Consider the following 23,265-nt stretch of genomic DNA (forward strand, 5'->3'; position numbering starts at 1 on the left):
CCCTCTGTCCCCTCCTTACCACCCCGCCTCTCTGTCCCCTCCCTACCGCCCAGCGTCTCTGTATCCCCTCCCTACCGCCACTCTGTATCCCCTCCCTACCGCCCAGCGTCTCTGTATCCCCTCCCTACCGACCCACGTCTCTGTGTCCCCTCCTTACCCCCCTGTGCCCATACAGGGTCCATACCACCGGCTCCTGGATACCCCCCTGACAAACCCTCACCAGGAGGACAGGAGCCGTAACCCCCTGTGGTGCCCCCCGTAGTTACCGGTATATCGGTGATGCTCCGCTCTGCCGCCTCCTCCCTATCCCTCACACAGCAAGCGCAGGGCGCAAGCCCAGCACCGAGCACATGACCGCGCTGCCCATGGCCATTGGCCCTGGGAGCAGCGCCAGGCTCCGCACCCTCCTCCTACTGCACCTGAGGGGGCGCGCACATAGCAGAGGGAACTGGTGCACCTGTGGCCGCGTGGAGGGCTCGCGTGCGCAACATGTCCGCATCACTACACCTGAAGGATGGTACGGTGTAGAGAGAGGACACAGCTGCCCCTGTTCCGCATTGTAGCAGCACTCCTCTGTGTCTGATGACACCATATACCTCTTCATGCGGGTATTCCTATATCACATACATCCTTATCCGTGTCCTATATATTGTTACACATACAATCACATAGTTATAGGTCCCCCCCCCCCACCTGCATCCAGCCCCCCTCCACCCGCAGCATCTACAGACTCCCTGCCTCATCATCGTGCCCTGCAGCCACTCTTCACGCCATCGCAAGGGACTACTCCTCCCTCACCATCGGACGCCCTTTCGTCGTGCAATATTTAACCACTAACAAACCTAGGAAGGCAGGTAATACTCCATATAATACAAATATTGAACCCCAGCAAAGCGGCCTGGGGTTAAGGGGCGTAGCCCCTTTCGACGGTGTGAAGAGCGCCCGTAGGGCGCGATGAAGTACCTAGTATATATTATTAGTTAATACTGCTAGTGCATGCATGATAATGTATCAGATTAATAACAGCAATGCACTGTAGAAAATACACCATAGTCCTGTGCAGTATAAGGTAACGTATGTATAATTTACATGGGCAGTGTGGAACCTGATCCCTAGAGGAGGAGGTGGACCTCCAGGCAGTGGCGCCCACCGGGGGATTCCCCTGTACCTCTGTGGGTTAGTCCAAACTTGCTGGCTACCAAAAAGTGGAGAGGTAGAAAAGTTGCCCATTGCATCCAGTCAGCTTCTACCTACCATTTTACAGACTGTACTTGAAAAATGTGAACTACAAGATGATTGGTTGCTATGGAAAACTTTTCCACGTTAATATTCTTTAGAAGGCATGATACATTTCCTCTCAGGTCTGATATGTAGCATCTTGTTTTTGCATTATTTGACCTCCTCTGCACACTCATGGGAGGTCATGATGCCCACCCAAAGTAGGAGGAGGAAGTGCAGTGTGCTCTGGCTCTTTCCTATGCACCACACAGCATATTTGCCAACTTTCTGGCTGCAGCCTCTAGTATGGCACAGCCAGGTTGACACAGTGGGGGTGTGGTATGGCATAAGTAGGCGGTGCAGGGTGTGTGACTGTGCAATAGCATCATGCCTCCTCTCCTCGATATACAATTGCAAGATTACCAGCATTGTAAAGCAGGGGACAGAGCTATGATGGAGCAATTCACTGTGAATTGCATCATCTGCTGCTTAGACCACCCATTTCATTCGGGGAAGTGGGCAGAGTCGGAGGGACATGGGCAGCAGCAGATCTAACATGGAAGAATTGACTACTCTTCTGGTCGCCACTCAAGATTTGAAAACTTTCTGGCTGCTCCGGAAGAGCAATCAAGTCTCCTGGAGCTGTACTGCGTCTGCCTGGCACCACCCACTTTCCAAGTAGTGTGGACAGCCGATGGCGTGACTTGTACTGAATCTAATCATCGTAGCCATCCACCCTGCTTTTCAGTGCAGGTTATATAATTAGTGTATTGTGGGGGGCGGGGCAATGATGACGCAAACGCGCTGTTACATTCCCCACACTGCCCACTGCCAAGGATTTGACAGAGTGTTTGACAGTCAGGGAGTGTTTATAGGAGGTAATGCGCTTGTTGCGAGCGTTTTGTGGGCATGTTGCAGCCAGCGACATCTTTGGATGCATTTTTGGTGGCGCTGGCGTCTTAGTTCCGATAGACATTCTGAGCAGCCAAAGCTTTGTTCAGATGTTCATCGGTGCGACCAATGTGCGTCTTTTTACCCAAGCGGCGGATTACAGACACAGCAACATTACCATAAATTCTCAGTTCCACTGCATACAAAGATACAGTGAAGACAGGATTTGTGCCCACTTGTGAATCACGCTCATATATATTCTGGGGGAAATAATTGCTCCATATTACTAGAATGATGTATACTGCTTTGAAATACTTTATATACATTTTCATTAATTTCGGATTTTTTTTTTTATACGTTTTTTATTGAGGCACAATGGGGGGAAGCCGTGCACTCGGGTCAATCAGTGTGGCAATAGCAAAGCTTTAACGGCAGCCTGATCTCGCATAAGTGTTTGCAGCCCCATAGGGTAGTGAGCACTTTTGAGTGAATTTGGGATTCGGCACAGCAGGCAAAGTGTGCGAGATGTGGTGCCGTTGCCGGCGTTTAAATGCCACGGTAATAGCAATTTGCACCCTTCGCTTGTAATTGAATTCCCCCCCCCCCCCCCCCCCCTGCCCACAAGTTTCAATATAAGGGATACTGAAATACAGCATTACAGGGAATATTTATTAACCACAGAGGCATTGCAAGAAATTATGCCAGATAATAGCAGAGATAGTTCTTATTTATGAGTTGACGCCTCCTGCTATCAGATCTAGGAGTAGGTAGTGGGGGTAATTCCAAGTTGATCGCAGCAGGAATTCTGTTAGCAATTGGGCAAAACCATGTGCACTGCAGGGGGGGGGGGGGGGAATATATGACATGTGCAGAGAGAGTTAGATTTGGGTTTGGTGTGTTCAATCTGCAATCTAATTTGCAGTGTAAAAATAAAGCAGCCAGTATTTACCCTGCACAGAAATAAAATAACCCACCCAAATCTAACTCTCTCTGCACATGTTATATCTGCCACACCTGCAGTGCACATGGTTTTGCCCAACTGCTAAAAAATTTCCTGCTGTGATCAACTTGGAATTACCCCCAGTGTGTGTAGATTTCTCTAGTGGCAGATTGGTAATTACTGATATCGCCCCCTGTCGGGCATTTTATATGAAATGTTATTGTGAACTTAAGGTGACGTAGAACTACACAATGCACGTACTCTGCCCGTGGTATGCGCTTTTCCAGAGGGAGTACGCACCAAGTCAGGAGGAGCGCCCCAAAATAACTGAGAGGCTGGGAACTACTTTACGTTCCCTCCCTAGTGGACTTCTCACCGCGCGGAGGCTTCTGTGTATGTAGGTCCGGCCAGGGTAGAGCCCGCCCGACACTTCCCTGGCTGCGATTGGCGGCCTGGGGTGTCTGTTAGGAGCGGCGGGAGGGGGTCAGTGTGTGAGCTGCGCTTCCGGTCGCGAGGAAAAGTCGGTGCGATTGAGCAGTAGCAGCAGCACGGGGACAGATCGCAGAGTGAGCCCCTGAGCCCGGACACACAGCGGCCACGCAGCCCCCTTCCCAGCCCAGCTCCAGGATCCAGGCCGCGCCTCTCAGGAGGGCTCCAAGGAAGCATCATTGATTCAGGTGAGAGAGCTGAGCAGCGCTGGAGGAGCGGCATGTGCAGGGCTGCGCTGCTGTTTGTGGTAGGGGCGCGCCGGGGACGCTGGGCGTGCAGGCTCGGCATCAGCTACTGTGGAGGCAGAGAGACTGCGCTGCTGCTGGGGGTAACATCTGTGCGCAGCTGCACTCTGCTCCCTGTGCTGCCGGCGCTCCGGTAATGTCCTCTCCGCACTGTCCTTCTCGCCTATAGGGCAGTGATTGCTGCTGGCAGAGGGGATGGGCTGCTGTGTGCAGTATTGTCTGTGTGTAGTGTGTGAGCAGTATGTGTTGCATGCTGCTACGTGTACAAGGGGGGAACATGCGTGCAGTATGCACATTAGTCACTCCTTTCCTATGAGAACATTAGGCTTATGGGTGGCTACCTGCACCATTAGCTCTGTATGTAATGTGTTTTCGTATGTATACCACATCAGTAGTATGGTCATCGTTGTCTGGTAGTGGTCACTCTCACCATCATATGGTACATTACAAATAGACTGCATAATAAATTGCCTTGTTGTGTCTGTGTATCCTGTAGGGAAAATGCTAATTTCCATTCTTTCTGTTCTTTGCTTGCCCTTGTTTCCTACATGCATCCTAATGAAGGAGGAGCTTTGGTATGTAACATGGCTGTATGAATATTGTTTTGGCATTATTATTCCCTTAATCCCTTCTGTTCCCATGTTGTGTACACAGAGTGCAAGGTGTCGGGTGGGGGTACAGCTTGCAGCATAATGGGGAGTGTGGAGTGATTGCTAACCTATTCTGTTGGGTGTGCATGTCAAGGCTACTCCGATCTGTTCTTCTCTGTTCTTCTTGCTTATTTTTAATGTGTAAATGATGCAGTATAATAAAATGTGGGATTTTTTTTTTTTCCAAATAGAATAAAAGGTTGCCTGATTTCCAGCGCCAGTGATTTGGGGAGGCATGTGTTTTAATTATATTGAGACTATACAGTGTGACTGCACTTATTTTGCAGATTTCCAATAGGACTTTGAACCGGATCTGTAGCCTAGAACATGTATAGACTTTATGCATACTGATATCTTTTTAATATGTGAAGCTTTACAAGTTTTGCCTAAGACACGCAAAGCATAAACTGTGCTTTATAGTGAGTATTGTTTATGGCTTATTTGTGTGTAAACCCTATGAGCGCTGCTGATTAGTGAAAGGGTGTGTGTAGTCATAAATAAAGCCATCTTTGCCAAAATCTGTATTGTAAGAATACTTGGGTCACCTATTCATGGCTCTGATATTTTAAGGTGGCTGTTAGTGTTTAGAATTGCTGTATTTGTTTGTTTTACACGTGTGTAGCCATTTGTTGCTGTAATCTGTATGAGTAGCCTCCCCAATTGCTTCTGTCAATGTTATTTCATGTAATAGTGATTTTACAGATTGCAGTACTCTACAGAGCAGCCACTACAGAGAGTAGGATGTTGCAGCTTGCTATACACTACAAAACAGGCACTACAGTGAGTGGGGTGTTACAGGTTGCAATACAGTAGGGAACAGGCACTACAGAGAGTGGGGGTGGTATTATTCATATTAATTGCCATTAGGAACAGAATGGAAATGGCACACTGGAGATTATTAGGCTGCTATATTGAATAAAAACTGTCACGGTCTCAGAAAGCAAAGATGTGAATTGCACACTCAGTATCTACTCCATAATGTGAATTTCAAACATTAAACACAAAAGATTGCAGAATGAATGAGCAATAATAGTTTCCTCTCTCTTCTTCATCCTGTGACTGTTAACCACTACTTACAGTTCTGTCTCCACTTTTTATTTTTTATTTTCTTTACCTGAGAAATGGTAAAGATTGGTACAATATTTAAGGGGGAAACACCAATCTGTTTATTTCTTCCACAGAAATGACTGTAATTGGACAATTAAAGTGCAGCATTTTTTCAGCAGAATGTGCAGTCTTTAAATAATTGGACTTTTTCCATGCAAGAATGATAATGCTGTCTCACTTTTTTTTTCTTAATGGAGCTGGACAAATCTGATCAATTTAATCCATGTAGTTTTACAGGCTCTGTTGGAATACAGCTGTCGGACTAAGTGCTTGGGACCTATTCAATTACTTTCTGTGGTTAGCCCAGGGGCTTGTCACATGTTTCTGCTCACACCCTCATGAGGTGCAGGTAGAAATGTGCATTAAGTAGTGCTTCGGTGATAGTCGCAGCCTAAAGGATGCATTGGGGTCGATTCAATTCGGCAATTTATGAATAGCGCCGGGAATTAGCTCCTGACACTATTCAATTCAGCTAAAGTTAAATCTGCGAAAGCCCGTTCTCGACGACTTAACAGGTAGTTTTGTCGGGAGAACGGGCATTCTCCGACTTAACTACCCGCAGCGATGCTGATTCCCAACAGAATCAGCCGCGCGGCAGCACTTTTGTCGGTTTTCTTCTCTCACCCCCCGGGGATGAGAGAAGAATTCCCGACAATTGCGGGTAACTAGCAGCTGAATTGAATAGCGTCGGGTGCTAATTCCTGGCGCTATTCATAAATTGCCGAATTGAATCGACCCCATTGTGCCCAGGAGCTGGCATTATTGTGGGATAAAGTGGACATTGTGGGAAATAATTGAATAGCTTCCAGCAATGACCACAGGAGCTGAATTCCCATGAAACGATTGAATTGCCTCCTGTCAAGGCATTTCTTTTATGCTTCTCCCACTGAGCCTTAGTTTTTCTATTATCTGGAAGAATATGAAGGGAAAGCTTTAAGCTACAGTAGTTTCTTTGGGAACATGTAAAAATGCATAAACCATAGGTATGAACTGTTTACCAAACTATGCATAGAAAGGATATTTTATTGTGCTAGGAAATAGCCAGCGACACAGAGGGGTCAATTGTATTAGCCGCAAGGGGAGCAAGTTCCTATTGAAATGCAGTTAACAGCACCGTAACTCTCCTCTCCTGGCCCAGTCACACCTAGGACTCATGGGGGTCGATTCTATTCGGCAACTAATGAATAGCGCCGGGAATTAGCTCCCGACGCTATTCAATTCAGCAACTAATTACCTGCAATTGTCGGGAATTCTTCTCTCATCCCCGGGGGATGAGAAGAGAAACCCGACAAAAGTGCTGCCTCGCGGCCGGCGCGAGGCTGATTCTGTCGGGAATCAGCCTCGCGCCGGGGAGTTAAGTCGGAGAATGCCCGTTCTCCCGACAATTCAACCTGTTTTGTCGGCGAGAACGGGCCATCGCCGACGTAACTAGTTGCTGAATTGAATAGTGTCGGGAGCTAATTCCCGGCGCTATTCATTAGTTGCCGAATAGAATCGACCCCATGGATTTTTGTATGCAGCCCTATTGGGCTGTGAACAAAGATCAGTGAGTCCATGGGTACCGTAAGTGGGGCATAGTTTCTGACGGTGTTCATGGACAGTCTCTATGTGGTGGGTTACAGAAGTTATGCGAGTAGAGCAAGCGGACTCCAAAAGAAGCCGCTGCACCTGGCAGCACGTCCACCCACGTAGGAGTCATTGGCATTATTTGCTTTCACTAGTGTTCCAAGAAATATAAAGGCACACCAGTTAAAGAATGTGATGTCATTGGGTATGGTGCCTTAAAATAGAAAGGCTTATTGCTAAAATTGTAGAGAAAGTTGCATAGCTAAGATATGAAGATTGCAGGAGTGTGCAGAAAGCTGTGACGGGGTGGTACCCAGAAACCTATGCCAATCAGAGAAGACTGCTTGGCATAGCCAACCCAGAGCCAGTGCATCTGTTCCTGTAATTCTTCTCTTCCAGTGTACACTGGGCATGATACGAATGCCTACTAAACTGGAAGGGAGAGAATGGATTGCTTCAGTTTCTCCTTTTAGTGGTATTTATGCCGACACAATACCTGTAGTCCATGTTTATGAACAAATGCTGCATAATTTTGATGTACAGACAAGATACTCCACTTTGAAGTTAGCCATAATATATCAAAACTTGAAATTGAGTATGTGTGTGTGTGTGTGTGTGTGTGTGTGTATGTATGTATATGTATATGTGTGTATGTATGTGTGTATATATATGTGTGTGTGTATATGTATATATATATATGTGTATGTGTATGTATATATATATATATATATATATATATATATATATATATATATATATATATATATATATATATATATATATATATATATATATATATATATATATTATAAAAAAAAAAAGTGTCCACGAAGTGGGGATGCACTCTCGCTGTATAAATACCAACCAGTCAGAAACGATCACATGTCACCGTAGTTTTTAATGTCGACGTTTCGGCCTATTGACAGGCCTTTCTCAAGACCGGTGATACAGCATGTCAAATATTCAATGATAGTAGTAGAAAAGATAAATATCTGTAAGGACAATAATCACAATCAGAATTACAAGCCTCACCGGTCCCTGGGAAACCACACACCACAATATGGAAAAAGTTTTGATTAAAATTTTTGATAAAACCGGGTGTGTAAACTATATTAAGTTGTCACCCGGGTGAATCACCTCCACCTAATCAATTGTTGATGACCCATACCTGTAACATATCGTCCGCCTCATACAATATCAATTGCATATGATACTAAACTGGGACATCTCAAACAGGCCACAGGACAGGACAGTAAGTCCTGTGTGGCCTGTTTGAGATGTCCCAGTTTAGTATCATATGCAATTGATATTGTATGAGGCGGACGATATGTTACAGGTATGGGTCATCAACAATTGATTAGGTGGAGGTGATTCACTCGGGTGACAACTTAATATAGTGTACACACCCGGTTTTATCAAAAATTTTAATCAAAATTTTTTCCATATTGTGGTGTGTGGTTTCCCAGGGACCGGTGAGGCTTGTAATTCTGATTGTGATTATTGTCCTTACAGATATTTATCTTTTCTACTACTATCATTGAATATTTGACATGCTGTATCACCGGTCTTGAGAAAGGCCTGTCAATAGGCCGAAACGTCGACATTAAAAACTACGGTGACATGTGATCGTTTCTGACTGATTGGTATTTATACAGCGAGAGTGCATCCCCACTTCGTGGACACTTTTTCTAATTAGTGGACCTTATGGTCTATTGGAAGCACCCGCGTCTATGTTTCAACTGTAGGATGTGAGTGCAGGAGCACCCTTGGAGAGAGATATAGATATATATATAGATAGATATATATAGATATATATTTTTTTTTTTAAAATGGCTTTGACCTATAGTTTTGACACAGCAATAGGAATTAATGCTAAACAATCCTGATTTGGGATTAACTCCTATTGACGATTTAAAACATTTAATCAAAGCCACACATGGTTTTTTTTAATAAATTTAAGGTAAATGTTACAGCCACAACACAATGGGCTCGGTTCAATACAGTGGGGTCGATTTTCAATTCGGCAACCTATGAATAGCGCCGGGAATTGGCTCCCGACGCTATTCAATTCAGCTGCTAGTTACCCGCAATTGTCGGGAATTCTTCTCTCATCAGCCTTGCGCCGGGGAGTTAAGTCGGAGAATGCTTGTTCTCCCGACAATTCAACCTGTTTAGTCGGCGAGAACGGGCCATCGCCGACTTAACTGGAGCTGAATTGAATAGTGTCGGGAGCTAATTCCCGGCGCTATTCATAAGTTGCCGAATTGAATCGACCCCAGTGTGAGTTGAATAGCGCCGGGAAGTAGCTCCTGGTGCTATTCAATACAACGCACTGTGACATTAGACATCAGGATTTCTTCTCGCACCCCTGGAGGGGGGTGAGCAGAAATCCGAAAAAAGTGCTGATTTATACCCTTAGTGCGGCGGAAATGGCATCGTGCTGGGCACTTAAGGTTCTCACGACAAAACACCTTGTTTAGTCCGGGAGAACGGCCATTCTCCGACTTACCATAGCACTGTATTGAATAGCCCCGGGGTACTAATGCCCGGCGGTATTCTATGCTCTCAGAATTGAATCCAGCCCAATGTTTGGCCTGAGCAACATGATCATTTGTTTGGTTTGGCCATACACTTTATTTCAGACCATTGACCTCCCAGATAAGGAAGCATAATTTCTTTGCTGAATAAATTATCAAGTGTCAGTCTGTGTCTAGCTGGCATAGTGTTGTTAATTTGTCTTAGTCTCCAAACTGGTCAGTTTGCTCTGTACCACAAGGGGACAAGTTGTGAAGGTGTGTTCGCAAAGTGCCAATACGTTATCAACCAGACTAGTTCACTATTGCAACTTATGATTACAACATAGTAGGGCTAATTTTGGATTGAATGCAATTTTTGCAGACACTGCGCTCACAGGGTAAATAGTGTTCATTCTAGCAACATGCACCTGTCACAACCTGTGCAGTTTGTCTTTCCTGCTTGAGGTGTCACTCTGCTCTGGTGCTTCTAGCACTCTGGCCTGTATCTCAGTGCTGATATACAGACCAGAGTGTGCTAGCCCCAGAGCAGGAAAGAGGAAGTGCACGGGTCGTGACAGGTGCATGTTGCTAGAATGAACACTAGGGTATGGATGGTTTGTGGAATCAGTGTTTTGGTCTGAACAACTGGATCTAGGCAATTTGACATACATTTTTATTTGCTGTAATGGAAAATATGCTTTACCGTTCCAGAGGATATACATATTAATGCTCTTAATGTTGGATGAAAGTGTTCTCCTCTTGGTGGAAGCAGTTGAGCCTGATAGATGAAATGCTACTTTGCTCCTTTCCTTTGTTTTAAGATGGTGGGAAGTGTGCAGAAGATGTTCCTTCAGTGTTGCTTGGAAATGATTCTGTATTGTACTCATTACTTTAGAACAATTATACTGTCCAATGGAATTTCAACCATGGAAATGACTGGTCTTCTGATAGTCATCTGGTTTCAATCCTCTTTTGCTGCCCAAGCAAATCCAGGATGGGTGGGATTCTCCTGCCTGTATGAAAGCAAGCAATTCCACTGCTCTTGTAACATCAAGCTGCTGCTCTGCAGTGGGAGGATAGAACACTTCCTGTATATTATGGTGTCATCCCTGTTTAGGCTTGTTTATCCCACCAAGATCAAAGGGGTCGATTCTATTCGGCAACTAATGAATAGCGCCGGGAATTAGCTCCCGACGCTATTCAATTCAGCAACTAGTTACCTGCAATTGTCGGGAATTCTTCTCTCGTCCCCGGGGGATGAGAAGAGAAACCCGACAAAAGTGCTGCCTCGCGGCCGGCGCGAGGCTGATTCTGTCGGGAATCAGCCTCTCGCCGGGGAGTTAAGTCGGAGAATGCCCGTTCTCCCGACAAAACTACCTGTTTTGTCGGCGAGAACGGGCCATCGCCGACGTAACTAGTTGCTGAATTGAATAGCGTCGGGAGCTAATTCCCGGCGCTATTCATTAGTTGCCGAATAGAATCGACCCCAAAGTGTCCTAATGGTTATGGCATGTGGCATCTGTCCCACCTAAGGCTAATATTGACGTATTTCAGGAACACCATCATTACTGTGAACACCAATGCTTTACATTTTAACTTTTTTTTTAAATTTTTAAAATTTTTTTAAATTGTTATCTATGCTTAAATGCGTTGCTGCAAAGAACGTATACTTTAACTTACGTTATTTATATAGCGACTACATATTACAAAGCACTTTAAGGAGAATACTTAAGTCATTCATATCTGTCCCTGCCCCAGTGGAGCTTACAGATTATGTTCCCTACCACACATTAGGGCTAATTTAGTCTGAAGCTGTATGGTTTTTATGTAGGAAGATGCAGAAGTACACAAAACCAAAACCTGTTGTGAATATGTGAACCCCACACAGATAGAACCCTGACTGGATTTCAGCTTGTTACCTCAGTGCTGTGTGGCAGCAGTGCACCGCGGAGATCGCGGTTTCCTTAGGTTATTGGAGACCTGGTCATATAGTATATGTAATGGGGGTATTTTAACAAGCTAGCTTACACTGGCTTTATTATAGCATTGCAACTACATCTACTTAAGGAAAGTATTTCCTGTAAAACAGAAACTCTTGGGTTCTAGTACGTTGTAGGGTGGGCGCTGCAGTGATTGGGCTTATTGGTTTGTAAGTACCGAAAACTGTTCCACCCTCACTTTAAAACGCAACAAAGGCACGCCTTAGTAATATTTATATAGCATGTTTCTATTTATAGTCTCAAAGGGGAGATTTATTTGTTATAACAACTGCAGTAATTAGTGGAGCAATTCCATCGTTCCTGGCGTCCATTAATTTTCACACTTGTAGCCCCTAATTAGACAGGGTTTAACTGTGTACAGTGGCTAAACCCATCGACACTCCTAGTTAGGGCGGTATTGCACGTTTCTGCTCAACAATTCAGAGGATGTAAGCAGAAATGGGTTGTGCCAAAACAGCAACAATTGAATTGCTCCATCTGTTGCCCACTAGTGGCAGCAGCGGGCTGAAACAATTGAATTACACCCAAAGTGGGGAATTTGATTGATATTGCTGCACGAATTGCTGTCTAAAGTGACAGGAGATCGCAGGGGCGATATTCAATTAATGCCAGTTATCGCACCCATTAGTGTTAGGTTTAGCCGCGTAAAGCAGCTAAACCCTACAAAACTACTGGACGTGACTCTAAAAACGTCACATTTGAGCGTTCAAGCATGTCCCTTTTCGGGCATTTCTCTTACGTCCTAGAGGATGCTGGGGACTCCGTAAGGACCATGGGGTATAGACAGGTTCCGCAGGAGACATGGGCACTCTAAGACTTTAGATGGGTGTGAACTGGCTCCTCCCTCTATGCCCCTCCTGCAGACCTCAGTTAGATCCTGTGCCCAGAGGAGACTGGATGGCACTACAGGGGAGCTCTACTGAGTTTCTCTGAAAAGACTTTTGTTAGGTTTTTTTTATTTTCAGGGAGCACTGCTGGCAACAGGCTCCCTGCTTTGTGGGACTGAGGGGAGAGAAGCAGACCCACTTTCCTGGACTGATGGGCTCTGCTTCTTAGGCTACTGGACACCATTAGCTCCAGAGGGTCGGAACACAGGTGTCGTCCTTGCTGTTCGTCCCAGAGCCGCGCTGCCGTCCTCCTCACAGAGCCGGAAGATTGAAGCCGGGTAAGTATAGGAAGCAAGAAGACTTCAAAGGCGGCAGAAGATTTCAGATCTTCATGAGGTACCGCACAGCGCGCCATTGCTCCCACAACACATATAGGCACAGCAAGAGTGCAGGGCGCAGGGGGGGGCGCCCTGGGCAGCAATTTTTACCTCACATAAGACTGGCACACGTATATAGATACTGCGGAGGCAGTATATAATAAATCCCCTGCCAGTATAATAAAAATAGCGGGACCGAAGCCCGCCGTCGCGGGGGCAGAGCTTGATCTTCCAGCATTAACCAGCTCCATTTTCTCCACAGCATGCTGCAGAGAAGCTGCTCCCGGACTCTCCCCTGCTGAACGAGTAACAGGGGGCAAAAACAAGGGGGGGGGGGCACATTTATTTGGTGCTAATTCTATAAAGCGCTGTACAGGCTGGGACTTTGTTTCAGTATCTAGTGGCGCTGGGTGTGTGCTGTCCCTGACACGAGAATCTGCATGTTTAAGGAAAAGAAACCTGAGGTAACGTTTCCCCCATATTATGAGCTGAACGCTTTATTTGAAAAGGCTTGGGAAACTCCAGACAAGAGACTGCAGGTTCCCAAGAGAATTATTATGGCGTATCCTTTCCCCTCAAAGGGCAGGGTACGATGGGAATCCTCACCCACGGTGGACAAGGTCTTGTCGCGCTTGTCCAAAAAGGTGGCACTACCGTCCCCGTACACGGCGGCCCTAAAGGATCCTGCGGATCGCAGGCAGGAAACTACCTTAAAATCAATTTATGCGACTACGGGAGCCCTGCTCAGACCTGCAGTAGCGTCGGCATGGGTGGGTAGCGCAATTGCAGCTTGGGCAGATAACTTGTCATCTGACATTGACACCCTAGATAAAGATAGTATTTTGTTGACCTTGGGTCACATCAAGGACGCAGCGTTATATATGAGAGAGGCTGCGAGAGATATTGGGCGTTTGGGTTCAAGAGCCAATTCCATGGCAGTTTCTGCTAGAAGGTCCCTGTGGACCAGTCAATGGACAGGTGATGCTGACTCAAAGAGACATATGGAGGCTTTGCCTTACAAAGGTGACGTTTTATTTGGGGAGGGCCTCGCGGACCTGGTTTCCACAGCTACTGCAAGTAAGTCTTCTTTTTTGCCTTGCGTTGCCCCACAGCAGAAGAAAACACCTGAATACCAGATGCAGTCCTTTCGGTCTCATAAGTTCAGAAAGGGGCGTGGCTCTTCTTTCCTCGCCAGAGGTAGAGGGAAAAGAACACCAGCTACGGCTAGTTCACAGGAACAAAAATCCTCCCCGGCCTCTACAAAATCCACCGCATGACGCTGGGGCTCTGCTGCGGGAGTCCGCACCGGTGGGAACACGTCTTCGACTCTTCAGCCAAGTCTGGGTTCAGTCGGATTTGGATCCTTGGGTGGTCGAAATTGTATCCTAAGGCTACAAGCTGGAGTTCGAAGATGTGCCTCCACACCGATTTTTTCAAATCAGGAAATATTTTCAGCTGCCATACAAAAGCTGTGTCAACAGCAAGTGATTATCAGGATTCCCCTAGTGCAACAGGGGAAAGGGTTTTATTCAACCCTATTTGTGGTCCCGAAGCTGGATGGCTCGGTCAGACCAATTCTGAATCTAAAATCCCTAAATCTATATTTGAAGAGGTTCAAATTCAAGATGGAATCTCTCCGGGCAGTGATCTCCAGCCTGGATTTTATGGTGTCACTAGACATAAAGGATGCATACCTTCATGTCCCCATATATCCCCCTCATCAGGCGTACCTGAGATTCGCTGTACAGGATTGTCATTACCAGTTTCAGACGTTGCCGTTGGGCTTTCCACGGCCCCGAGAATTTTCACCAAGGTAATGGTGGAAATGATGGTGCTCCTGCGCAAGCAGAGGGTCACAATTATCCCATACTTGGACGATCTCCTCCTGATAAAGGCAAGATCAAGAGATCAGTTACTAAAAAGCGTGTCTCTCTCCCTGAGAGTACTACAACAACACGGCTGGATTCTAAATCTACCAAAGTCGCAGTTGGTTCCGACAACTCGGCTGTCCATTTTTGGGCATGATTCTGGACACGGGAAAAAGAGTTTTTCTCCCAATGGAAAAAGCCCAGGAACTCCAGAACATGGTCAAGGACCTGCTGAAACCAAAAAGAGTGTCAGTTCATCAATGCACTCAAGTATTGGGAAAAATGGTGGCGGCCTACGAGGCCATTCCGTTCGGCAGGTTCCATGCAAGAATTTTCAGTGGGATCTTCTGGACAAGTGGTCAGGGTCCCATCTACAGATGCATCGGAGGAGAAGCCTGTCCCCCAGGGCCAGGGTGGCTCCAGAGTGCTCACCTTCTAGAGGGTCGCAGGTTCGGCATTCAAGATTGGGTTCTTGTGACCACGGACGCGAGCCTCCGAGGATGGGGAGCAGTCACACAAGGAAAACATTTTCAGGGAATATGGTCAAGCCAGGAGGCTTGTCTACACATCAATGTGCTGGAATTAAGGGACATATACAACAGCCTGCAACAGGCTGAGAATCTTCTTCGCAGCCTACCCGTTCTGATCCAGTCAAAGTCACAGCCGTGGCGCATGTAAACCGCCTGGGCGGGACAAGGAGTAGAGCAGCAATGGCAGAAGCCACAAGGATTCTTTGCTGGGCGGAAAATCATGTAAGTGCTCTGTCAGCGGTCTTCATTCCGGGAGTAGACAACTGGGAGGCAGACTTCCTCAGCAGGCACGATCTCCATCCAGGAGAGTGGGGACTTCATCAAGAGGTCTTTGCAGAATTAATAAGTTGTTGGGGACTTCCTCAAATAGACATGATGGCGTCACGCCTCAACAGAAAGCTTCGGACGTATTGTTCCAGGTCGAGGGACCCTCAGGCAGTGGCGGTGGACGCCCTGGTGACGCCGTGGGTGTTTCAGTCGGTCTATGTGTTCCCTCCGCTTCCACTTATCTCAAAAATATTGAGAATCATAAGACGAACAAGAGTGCAGACAATACTCATTGTCCCAGATTGGCCTCGAAGGGTCTGGTATTCAGATCTTCAGGAAATGATCACAGAAGATCCGTGGCCTCTTCCTCCCAGGCAGGACCTGTTGCAACAGGGGCCCTGTGTGTTCCAAGACTTACCGCGGTTATGTTTGACGGCTTGGCGGTTGAACACCAAATCCTAGCTAGGAAGGAGGTAAAGGCAAAGCACTATCTCCGTATCTGGAGGAAATATGTATCTTGGTGTGAAGCCAAGAATGCTCCTACGGAAGATTTTCAGCTGGGTCGTTTTCTCCATTTTCTACAGACAGGAGTGGATATGGGCCTAAAGTTAGGCTCCATTAAGGTGCAGATTTCGGCCTTATCTATATTCTTTCAGAAGGAATTGGCTTCTCTCCCAGAAGTCCAGACTTTTTGTAAAGGGGGTGCTGCACATCCAACCTCCTTTTGTGGGACCTTAACGTGGTGTTACAGTTCCTTAAATCACACTGGTTTGAACCTCTTCAAACAGTTGAATTAAAATTTCTCACTTGAAAAGTGGTCATGTTGTTGGCCTTGGCATCTGCAAGGCGGGTGTCCGAATTGGCGGCTTTGTCTCACAAGAGCCCCTATCTGATTTTACATGTGGATCGAGCAGAGTTGAGGACTCGTCCTCAATTTCTGCCTAAAGTGGTTTCGTCGTTTCATATGAACCAACCTATTGTGGTGCCTGTGGCTACGGGTGACGTGGAGGATTCCAAGTCACTTGATGTAGTCAGGGCCTTAAAAATGTATGCAGCCAGGACGGCTCGGGTTAGGAAAACAGAGGCACTGTTTGTCCTGTATGCAGCCAACAAGGTTGGCGCTCCTGCTTCTAAGCAGACTATTGCTCGCAGGATCTGTAACACGATTCAGCAGGCTCATTCTACGGCTGGATTGCCGTTACCAAATTCGGTAAAGGCCCATTCCACTAGGAAGGTGGGCTCTTCTTGGGCGGCTGCCCGAGGTGTCTTGGCATTACAGCTTTGCCGAGCAGCTACTTGGTCGGGTTCAAACACTTTTGCAAAATTCTACAAGTTTGATACCCTAGCTGATGAGGACCTCATGTTTGCTCAATCGGTGCTGCAGAGTCATCCGCACTCTCCCGCCCGGTCTGGAGCTTTGGTATAAACCCCATGGTCCTTACGGAGTCCCCAGCATCCTCTAGGACGTAAGAGAAAATAAGATTTTAAACCTACCGGTAAATCTTTTTCTCCTAGTCCGTAGAGGATGCTGGGCGCCCGTCCCGGTGCGGACAAATTCTGCAAGGCTTGTATATAGTTGTTGCTTACATAAGGGTTATGTTACAGTTGAGATCAGTCTCTGGCTGATGCTGTTTTGTTCATACTGTTAACTGGTTTAGTATATACCACGTTGTACGGTGTGGATGGTTTGGGCTGGTATGTATCTCGCCCTTAGATTAACAAAAATCCTTTCCTCATACTGTCCGTCTCCTCTGGGCACAGTTCTATAACTGAGGTCTGGAGGAGGGGCATAGAGGGAGGAGCCAGTTCACACCCATCTAAAGTCTTAGAATACCCATGTCTCCTGCGGAGCCCGTCTATACCCCATGGTCCTTACGGAGTCCCCAGCATCCTCTACGGACTAGGAGAAAAAGATTTACCGGTAGGTTTAAAATCTTATTTTCAGCTTGCAACCCCGTGGGCGGTGAGCTGAAATGCCGATTGCGTCTGAACGGAGTGAATATTGAATAGCTACTTTGGCCGCCCTCTTGCTAGCTGCCCGCGAAAATAACAGTTGAATCTCCAACCCCCAAAGAAGTGTGTTTATATTTTTCATTAAAATGTAAATTTAAGAATGAGTAGATTAGAGTAGAGAGCTCAGCATATGGGTTATATTTTATTTCTTAGAAACTAAAAGGGCATTATTGAAGTGCTTCAGTAATGCATGGGTTCGTTATAGTATTTACTTAGTTTTTCATGATATGGATTATTTGCTTTACATAACGTTGTTCTGTGCAAGGATGGTATCGTTTTAATTTTTAGGCTTATATTAAGTTTAAACATGCCTTTGAAGCCGACCTTGTACGAGTAGTTGGTAATTCATTGACATTCCTCATTGCACAGATCACTGCGGAGCACTTGCCCGTTTGCAATCTTTCCACTTTTCACACTGACACATATGACCTGAGGGAAGGGGGTGGGGGTGTGTGGTTTGTTTGTTCCCCCCCCCCCCCACTTATTCTGAATTTAATTTTTTTTTTTATTTGTAACTTTATAATCGGCTAATGAAAATGACTTGAATCTCTGGCCAGAGGAGTAGGTTGTTGAGGTTGGTTTTGGGAGACCGGCGTTTGGGATCCCAAAGGTCACCATTCTGATCCCGGTGTCGCTGCTGCACTCGCCACACAGCGCTCGCCACAGGTTCTGTTCCCACTCTCTGGATATCGTTGACGCCCTTTGAGTGGGAATAGTTCCTGTTAGTCGGCATGCTGACTGTCGGGCTGTTCAGCACTCAGGATTCCGGCGTCTATATAGTGACCGCCGGTCTCATAACTACATCCCGGTTGTTGTACAAGTGTGTTGAACATTACTGTAAATGTCATCTTTAATATTTCACCTGTTTTGAAACATGTAAGAAAAAAATTAAGTTGTATTCTGGAGTGTGGCTGTGAGTTGTTCAGTCACGTAGGTGAACAAAGGTTGGATGAAGCTTGTTCTTTGCTGGATGTGACCTGTGCATTCATATAGGAGTGATACAAGGAATCGCTTTCTGTTTGTATTCTGCATTCAATGTACAGCAAAACACATTCCCCTGTTACTTGACAAGCCTGTATCACTTGTAGTGTGAGAATTAGAATAAGAATGTATTTGCCCTACTTGAAACAACTTTAAAGTTTGAAAAGATTTAGTCAGGTCATATATAAGTACAAGGCTGCAGGCCTGGAGGTTTTTATACAGGTCATATTATGCCAAGGTGGAAAGTTAATTAAGGGTCTACCAAACCCTGCATCCAGTTTACTGTTCTGCTGAATCCATTATCAACACCACCCTGACTCTCAAATGATCTGTGACATCAAACACAAGGTAGGGTGCATCAGTTATTAACACAAAGTGGGCGGTTCAATTATTGCGCTCGATCTGCCATCTAAAGTGACGGAGAGGGTAATATTCAATAGTGTTTTTTTTATTTTTTATTGCACAGATCACTTCCAAGCAGGCTGGGTTAAACACTATCAAAGTGCTGGGCGCGAAATGATAACGGGTCACTTTTCACACACTTCAGCTTGCCAGCACGGGGGGCTGTGCGCTGAAATGGGTCTCCTTGCAGCTCATCGCACCCCAGAACTGAGCAACAATTGAATTGATCCGTTGGGTGCCATCTAGTCCTGGCCACGAGAAACCATTGAATTTTCCCCCTTACTGTATGTATTGCACATATTATGTAGCGCTTTACAGAGACTATTTCAGTCATTCACGTCAATTAAGATGACTTAAGCCTATGGTGTATACATGACACCCGCTCACTAACAGGGCTATTAATTAGAAAGTGCTGATTTGGTGGAGAGAGTATGGTAGTGTAGATTTTATGTACTTGTAGTCAGTCATTCACAGATATGACGCCAGTGGTACTGTCAGGAGAGACTAGTACGGGTGTGACAGCAATATGTTTATAATGGGGCAATGAAAGGCACTAAGAGCAAGAGGAGAAATGGTGATTGTGACAAATGGCATAAAGGGTGGGGGTGAGAGCATATGAATTTGGGCCAATTAATGAATTAAACCTTTCTTCTGGAGGTTCCATTCTTGTTACTGTTAATATATACTAGTACTGCTTGATGGTTTTCCACTGATATTCTGGTAAGAAGTACATCTTGAGAGGGTGTGAAAGGTACTTTATACAATCATTCATGTCTTCTATTATAATGTAGGCTAGCTATACCTACAGACTCCTTCATATGCTTGGTTAGACCTGAGGTGATCCTTTTTAAGGTTTTACACTATTGTATTCATTCATCCGTTTTCATTTATACTTCTGGATGGGTCCAGCTATCAAAATAAGAGCTGCAAATGGCTTCATGAACATTACATTTGGATGCAGAATGTACTAACCTAACCCTGCGGTTAACATTTCGCATAGATACTAATTGCATATAGGGGGGTAATTCTGAGTTGATCGCAGCATCAAATTTGTTAGCAGTTGAGCAAAACCATGTGCACTGCAGGTGAGGCAGATATAACATTTGCAGAGAGTTAGATTTAGTTAGGGGAATAGCGGCTCCGCAGGAGACAGGGCACAAAAAAGTAAAGCTTTTACCAGATCAGGTGGTGTGCACTGGCTCCTCCCCCTATGACCCTCCTCCAGACTCCAGTTAGATTTTGTGCCCGAACGAGAAGGGTGCAATCTAGGTGGCTCTCCTAAAGAGCTGCTTAGAGAAAGTTTAGCTTAGGTTTTTTACTTTACAGTGAGTCCTGCTGGCAACAGGATCACTGCAACGAGGGACTTAGGGGAGAAGTAGTGAACTCACCTGCGTGCAGAGTGGATTTGCTGCTTGGCTACTGGACACTAGCTCCAGAGGGACGATCACAGGTACAGCCTGGATGGTCACCGGAGCCGCGCCGCCGGCCCCCTTGCAGACGCTGAAGAGAGAAGAGGTCCAAAATCGGCGGCTGAAGACTCCTGAGTCTTCATAAAGGTAGCGCACAGCACTGCAGCTGTGCGCCATTTTCCTCTCAGCACACTTCACACAACAGTCACTGAGGGTGCAGAGCGCTGGGGGGGGCGCTCTGAGAGGCAAATAAAAACCTTATTAGAGGCAAAAAATACCTCACATATAGCCCACAGAGGCTATATGGAGATATTTAACCCCTGCCTAACTTCAAAAATAGCGGGAGACGAGCCCGCCGAAAAAGGGGCGGGGCCTATCTCCTCAGCACACAGCGCCATTTTCTCTCACAGAAAAGCTGGAGAGAAGGCTCCCAGGCTCTCCCCTGCACTGCACTACAGAAACAGGGTTAAAACAGAGAGGGGGGGCACTGATTTTGGCGATATTGTATATATATAAAAGATGCTATAAGGGAGAAACACTTATATAAGGTTGTCCCTATATAATTATAGCGTTTTTGGTGTGTGCTGGCAGACTCTCCCTCTGTCTCCCCAAAGGGCTAGTGGGTCCTGTCCTCTGTCAGAGCATTCCCGGTGTGTGTGCTGTGTGTCGGTACGTGTGTGTCGACATGTATGAGGACGATGTTGGTGAGGAGGCGGAGAAATTGCCTGTAATGGTGATGTCACTCTCTAGGGAGTCGACACCGGAATGGATGGCTTATTTAGAGAATTACGTGAGAATGTCAACACGCTGCAAGGTCGGTTGACGACATGAGACGGCCGACAATCTATTAGGACCGGTCCAGGCGTCTCAGAAACACCGTCAGGGGTTTTAAAAACGCCCATTTACCTCAGTCGGTCGACACAGACACAGACACGGACACTGAATACAGTGTCGACGGTGAATAAACAAACGTATTTCTCATTAGGGCCACACGTTAAGGGTAATGAAGGAGGTGTTACGTGTTTCTGATACTACAAGTACCACAAGAAAGGGTATTATGTGGGAGTGAAAAAACTACCTGTAGTTTTTCCTGAATCAGATAAAATAAAATGAAGTGTGTGATGATGCGTAGGGTTACCCCGATAGCAAATATTGGCGTTATACCCTTTCCCGCCAGAAATTAGGGTACGTTGGGAAACACCCCTTAGGGTGATAAGGCGCTCACACGCTTATCAAGTGGCGTTACCGTCTCCAGATACGGCCGCCCTCAAGGAGCCAGCTGATAGGAAGCTGGAAAAATATCCTAAAAAGTATATACACACATACGGTGGTTATACTGCGACCAGCGATCGCCATCAGCCTGGAGATGCAGTGCTGGGTTGGCTTGGTCGGATTCCCTGACTGAAAATATTTTATTCATGTAGAGCATTTAATAGGATGCATTCTATATATATGTATGTGAGATGCACAGAGGGATATTTGCTCTCTGGCATCAAGATAAGTGCGTTGTCCATATCTCCCAGAAGATGTCAGGGACACGACAGTGGTCAGGTGATACAGATCCCATACGGCAGATGGAAGTATTGCTGTATAAAGGGAAGGAGTTATTTGGGGGTCGGTCCATCGGACCTGGGGACCACAGCAACAGCTGGGAAATCCAACCTTTTTTACCCCAAGTTACATCTCAGCTAAAAAAGACACCGTCTTTTCAGCCTCAATCTTTCCTTTCCCATGAGGGCATGCAGGCAAAAGGCCAGTCATATCTGCCCAGACATAGAGGTAAGGGAAGTAGACTGCAGCAGGCAGCCCTTTCCCAGGAAAAGAAGCCCTCCACCGCGTCTGCCAAGTCCTCAGCATGACGCTGGGGCCGTGCAAGCGGACTCAAGGTGGGGGGGTAGTCTCAAGAGTCTCAGGGCGCAGTGGGATCACTCGCAAGTTGACCCCTAGATCGTACGAGTATTATCCCAGGGGTAAAGATTGGAGAGTCGAGACATCTTCTCCTCGCAGGTTCCTGAAGTCTGCTTTACCAACGGCTCCCTCCGACAGGGAGGCAGCATTGGAAACAATTCACAAGCTGTATATCCAGCAGGTGATAATCAAAGTACCCCTCCTACGACAAGGAAAAGGGTATTATTTTTCCACACTATATTGTGGTACTGAAGCCAGACGGCTTGGTGACACATAGTCTAAATCTAAAATGTTTTGAACACTTACATAAAAGGTTCAAATCGAGATAAAGTCACTCAGAGCAGTGATAGCGAACCGGAAAAAAGGGGACTATATGGTGTCCCTGGACATCAAGGATTACCTCCATGTCCAAATTTTGTCCTTCTCATCAAGGGTACCTCTGGTTCGTGGTACAGAACTGTCAATATCAGTTTCAGACGATGCCGTTTGAATTATCCACGGCACCCCGGGCCTTTTTACCAAGGTAATGGCCGAAAAGATGTTTCTTCAAAGAAAAAAGGCATCTAAATTATCCCTTACTTGCACGACCTAAAAAGGGCAAGTTCCAGAGAACAGTTGGAGGTCGGAAGAGCACTATCTAAAGTAGTTCTTCGACGGCACGACTGGATTCTAAATATTCCAAGAATCGCAGCTGTTTTCCGACGATACGTCTGCTGTTCCTAGGGATGATTCTGGACACGGTTCAGAAAAAGGTTTTTCTTCCCGAGGAAAAAGCCAAGGAGTTATCCGACCTGTCAGGAACCTCCTAAAACCAGGAAAGGTGTCTGTACATCAATGCACAAGAGTCCTGGGAAAAATGGTGGCTTTTTACGAAGCAATTCCATTCGGCAGATTCCATGCAAGAATTTTCCAAAGGGATCTGTTGGACAAATGGTCAGGGTCGCATCCTCAGATGCACCTGCGAATAACCCTGTCGCCAAGGACAAGGGTATATCTTCTGTGGTGGTTGCAAAAGGCTCATCTATTGGAGGGCCGCAGATTCGGCATACAGGATTTGATCC

General features: G+C 46.2%; 1 protein-coding gene across 2 annotated transcripts in view; it reads left to right on the forward strand.

Annotated features, from left to right (window-relative positions):
- The first annotated feature begins 3,434 nt into the window (after window positions 1-3,434).
- Window positions 3,435-23,265, forward strand: part of CORO1C (coronin 1C) — a 172,963-nt gene continuing 153,132 nt past the window's right edge. The window contains exon 1 of one of the 2 annotated variants that reach the window (XM_063913270.1): window positions 3,435-3,726. The gene's annotated coding sequence lies outside the window, so the exon portion shown is untranslated. Of the gene's footprint in view, window positions 3,727-3,834; window positions 3,917-23,265 lie in introns of those variants that run through there. The other variant, XM_063913271.1, reaches the window with a different exon arrangement.

Source organism: Pseudophryne corroboree, chromosome 1 (genome assembly GCF_028390025.1).
Source record: "Pseudophryne corroboree isolate aPseCor3 chromosome 1, aPseCor3.hap2, whole genome shotgun sequence".
Classification (NCBI taxonomy): Eukaryota; Metazoa; Chordata; class Amphibia; order Anura; family Myobatrachidae; genus Pseudophryne; species Pseudophryne corroboree.